Genomic DNA, 5,168 nt, shown 5'->3' with positions numbered 1-5,168 from the left:
GGAGGTGGTGCTGGGGACCTGGGGGGGTGGCTTCAGGGTGGAAATGCTCCACACAGAGGGAAGAGCAGTGCTGGCCATCGCAGTATTGCCATTTACGGTTTTTTTAGGCTGTCACATCGGGGAAAACCCTGTTGCTCTAAGGCAGAGTTGCCCGCTCCATCTGCGATGTGTCCTGTTTGCCGGGCCGTGGAGCGGAGCGAGAGGCGGCAGAGGATGAAGCACAGCAGGTTGCTGTTGGCAGACAAGTGGTAAATCAGCAGAGACCCCACATCTAAACATTTCTCTGGGACTTCTTTTTTTTGCTTTCTTGCTTCTTCCCCCAGGCTGTTATTAAGTGCCCCACCGTGGGGATCTGGAATTTTAAGCACATGCTTAAGATTAACTGGAAACCTTCAGGGTTGAGTGTGTGCTTGCACTTTGCAAATCTGCTGGAGATTAGGTGGCATGTGGGTGTGACAGCTTTATCCCGAGAGGCGCTGAGATCTCCAGCCCTGGCTGAAGGTGTGCCTCCTTTCATCTCAAGTACCAAAGCACACACGAGGTCCCACTTACTGTGCCTGAGCCCTCCGTCGAGACTCCCTGTGCTCAGCATCCGCTGGCTGCTGTTAGCCTCAGATCTGGTCTCGTTGCGTCCCTTGGGCCATCTCGTCCTGCTCAGCAGGCTGCAGAGTGCAAGCTCATGCACTGATGCTGTGATGCATCTAACAGTCCTTAGGCTGGGAGTACAAGGAAGATAATACTTTGATGTGTGATAGTGTCTGTTCTGAATGCTGCTAGCACTGTAGAGGTGCTTCTCAGACATCGGCTGTTGCTGTCACTACCCCCCAGCTGCTCAGCTCGGCAAAATAACTGATTTTTTTCATGGAAACCTGAGTCCCTACTTGCTGCTGTTTCTTTGCAAACGTCAAGTGGCATTTGTTGAGCCAATAATATTCAGAGATGGGCTAGGATCTCCCGAGAGAGGTGATTTGCCGGATTTTTCTGCATTGATCAAGAAGCCTGGCCAAGCCCCAGGGCGTGCCTGCTCGGACAAAGCGGCTGGATTTGGCTGCGGGGGCTGTTTCCCAAAGGTCTCCCGGCAAGTTCTGCACTGCTCCATGACTCAGTTTACTTGTGAACCGAGGAGAAAACTGCCAGTGCCTCTGCAAGGAACCATGCAATGAGGGGTGTCTGGGGAGGTCCCCTCAGCATCACCCAGCTGTGGGGTCGGGGTGGGGACCCCCGTGGTCTCTGGGTTTCTGGGCAGTGATGCTGGCAGTGGGGATGCTCGGGGTGCAGCGTGCACGAGCCGTACGCAGGACCAGCTCGCTCCACCTGGGTTTAATAAACAGCTGGATCTCATCAGTCCTTGCTCTGCTCAGTTCCAAATGAGACCCCCTGCATCAGGACCAAATAATTTCCCGATTCCCCTGCATTTCCATTCGTGAGACAAGGGAACAGCATCCTACAAACCCCTCTGCTGGGTGTGTTAATCTCCGTTGCATGCTTTGTGCCGGTGGCGGATTCTGGACGAGGACTCGAGAAGGTGAAGTCATTCTTTGTGACTAACAGCAGTCCCCAGCTGTGCCGGGTGCCGAGCCGGCTCCTGCGGATCCACGACCGCTCCGTCCTGCCACGGGAGCACAGCCAAAGGCGCGGGGCTGGCGGGAGCTCTCCCTGCTCCTCCTCTTGCTGCTCTCTGAGTCACGCTGACCCGGGAGCTGCAGTCTGTCTGCTAGCACTGCTTTATCTTTCTGGTTTGATTTGATTGTAAATTGGAAGGGAGAGGATCTGTCTGTGCTCTGCACTTTGCTGGGTGCCTGGCACGCTGATCCATGGCTCCACGTCTGCGTGTGCCACTGCGGTGTGAAATGATGCTCCTGGGGGTATACCCAGTGCTAGAGAGCTGCTGAGGGGTGGTGGTTGTACCCAGGCTGGAGGGGGACCCATGCTGCAGAGCTCCGGTGGATTTGGGATTATTTAAGGTCAAGATGGCATCCAGCATTGAGGAGTTCATAAACAAAAGCGTGCCTGGGAAACTGCCGTGCGGAGGTTGTGGTGTTGCCTCTTGCTGTTTTGTAAGTGTGTGGGGAAAGCATCAATGGAAAAAGCCCCGAAAGAGAGCTGCCTGGGAGCTCTTGGAACAAGAAAGCTCTCACCCGAAGAGCCGTGGCTCTCCCCTGTGTGCAGCCTGGCATCTGGGGAGCTGCAGCCCGGCCACGGCTCGGTGCAAAGCCCACGGCGGTGCTGGAGGGAGCATTTGGGAGCAGCACATCCCTTTGGGTTGGAGCTCCTTGCTCAAGGGTAAGCCCTTTTCCTTCAGCAGAAGGAAGGACTGAGTTTCCTCCTTTTTCCCCTGCCAGCCTTTGCCTTTGGAAAACCTCAGCTGTTCATCTTTCTCAGCCGGGTGCTGTTGGGCTGTAGAAAGGGGAGAAGGCACCTTGGGTACAGAACGGTGCTGTGCGGTCCCCGGGGTGTAGGAGCAGGAGCCTTCATGCGAGTCACGGCTTACCTGATGAGCAGCTAAACCCTGTGATCCCTGCTTTTCACTATTGCTTTTACAGAATATATTCACAAGCTGCTTGTATGCTGATGAGTCTGCTGCAACAGGGCCTGAGATTTACGTTACAGCTTCCATGATGCCAAGTTCTTAAAAAAATAAATATCCCTATTTAAAAACATGAATATCACCATTGCTGGTTGTGGCATTCAACTGTGCTTTGTTTGCCCGTATGCTGTCACCTGCTTCATTCAGGAAACAAAACCGAGGGTTGTCTCACGCAGAAAACCCGAGTGTACGTCACCAGAGAGCATTTCTTGTTTAGGTTAATTGGAAGATGATACTTCTCAATAGGTGTTTTCCTTTTTTTTTTTTTAAACCAACTGAGGTCGGAGTGGTCTCATATCCAAGTTCCAGTCTGTTCATGCTGCTCCTGGTGTGAAGGCAGCACAGCTGAGAGCAGGGTGCTCTGCTCTGCGCCAGGAGCCCTGGCCAGGACAGTGGAGGGGCGGCTGAACGCAGAGCTGATCTCACTGCTGGCATCCCCCGGGGGTCGCACAGGCAGGGGTAAAGCTGTTTTTCCTGGGAGAAGTTGCTGAAAAGTGTAATGACGCAAAGTGGAGCTGATGCTAATGTGGAGGTGAAGCATGAAGAGAGTGGAAGAAGAGAAACTGTGATCAGGTTTTTATTTTTTTAGAGGATCGGAGGCACGCTGGTTGATGCTGTAGCCTGTGCCACTTCTCCTCGCAGGTTGCTTTAATCCCTCTGTCTACAAGGAAGAGCCTGGTTAGTATGTGAATGCTGTGTTGATCCTCTTAGAGGGAGCTGGCTTTGGTGTCTCTGCCTTTCTCTGCCTCTTCTTGTCTCACTTGCAATAAAGGGACAAATAACATATCCTACAGATGTGGTTTGTGGCCAGCTGCAGGCTGCCCGTGCCCACAGCGATTGCCGCCTGCTTCTTCCCAGTCCTGCTGCAGGGCAGGGTTTGTGGGACCCTGCTGAGGAGGGGCTTGGGAAGCTGATGGGGGTTTGAAATGCTGTGTTCAGTTCCCTGGCAGCTTCGTGTTTGTGTGGCTGCAGGAACGGCCAGCGTGCGTCCCAGGTGCATCATCCCCAGCCTCCAGCAGAGCGTGGCCAGGAGCCGGGGTGGCTGGTGCCTTGCAGCAGGTTTGAAGCTCTGAGTTTGGAGGTTTTTGGGTTTTTTTGCTTCTTGTGGCTCTCAGCTAAGCGTGGCCATCTGTGGTACCAAGGGCATGCCTGTCCTTCTGCTGCATGGCAGGAGAAGGATCCTGTGATGCAGCTGTCAAACCAGAGCCAAAGATCGATTTCCCTCTGGGATGGCTGCTGCGCCCCCAGATGCCGTTTGTGTGCCTGTTGCCTTGATGGACTCAGCTTCTCGGCCCCGCCAAAGCAGCTGTGAAAATGTTTAAAGGACTTGGGATTAATAAACTCTGCTCTGACCTTCTGATGACTCTTCTGTTTCCCACCAAATTCTAGATTCAAAGTACAAACGATGCTCTTGTCTCCCTGCTTCAAGCCCTGACGATCAGCTCAAGGCACAGAAGATCTTCAAAGAGCGCTTTCCAAGGCTCCACGTAAAGCCCTGGTAGCTGCCCGTCACGGGATGCCGTTAGTGACCCAAGGAGTGATGGGCAGGGCTGCAGTGGCTGTTTGTGGTGGGGGTTTGTACTCGGAGCCATCCCAAACTCCTGATTATCATGTTGTGAAATGCTGAAGTGGGTTTCGGGAAGGGTTGGCTGCCTCTTGGTTGTTTGCAGCCCCAGGATGGGGTCTTGCCCGGTAAGAGCAGGAGAGTTGTCTCTCCAGGCTGTGAGATGAGGGACCTAATTCTCATCAGGCATTGCAGAGGGGGTTGCAGGGACCAGTGCAACTGGGAAGGGCAGGGCTGTGTGTCCGCCTGGCTCTCGCCGTGGCTGATCCCATCCAGCCCTGTCCCATACCCTGCCCGCTCCTGTCCTGCAGCACAGTTGCATCGCTGGCCCCAAACGTGGAAAAAGTTCTGCTGAAGTTCTTAGCTGTTGTTTAAAGCCAAAACACCAAACCCCCATGTTGCTGCATTACTGCTGCTCTCATTTATTGCAGCATTTGTGTTCTGGATTGATGGCTTGTGCTGAGCGGTGCAGGCTGGCTGTTTCTGCTGGAAAGAATTCAATTTGGCGTGTGACCTTGTGTTTCCACGAGCAGGTGAACCACGTCAAGCTGTCCTAGAGCCACCCTGGGTGAGCGGGAGCTGCCCAAAGGGCTGGTCACTGGCGATGGGGCTGGCCCATCGGTTGCAGGTGGATGCAGGTGCCGGTGGCTGCTCATCGGGGTGGTGGGTAGGATCCTCTCCAGGGCAGGTCAACGCACCAGCCACCACCAGCGAGCAGAAAAGCTGGTTGTATTCCCAAGGCTGTTGAGTTTGTAAGCTCAATGGATTGGAGGGAAAGAATAAAACAGAACTTACCCCCCCCTTCCTTTCTTTTCTTAGTCTTATTGCTTTCCAGCCGCCGTTGCCCTTGTTTTTCTTATGGCAGCAACAAAAGCAAAATCCCTTTGGAGGCTGAGTGACAGCTGAGCCCCTGCAAGCACAGCAAAGGGTTTTCTGCTTCGGTATCAGCAGCGCCTTGGACTTGGACCAGATTATTATCGCTGCTTATAGAAATAAAAGGAAACTGCATTTCAAGGT

Source organism: Pterocles gutturalis, unplaced genomic scaffold (assembly GCF_000699245.1).
Source record: "Pterocles gutturalis isolate BGI_N339 unplaced genomic scaffold, ASM69924v1 scaffold967, whole genome shotgun sequence".
Taxonomy (NCBI): domain Eukaryota; kingdom Metazoa; phylum Chordata; class Aves; order Pterocliformes; family Pteroclidae; genus Pterocles; species Pterocles gutturalis.
This window is presented reverse-complemented; position numbering follows the sequence as displayed.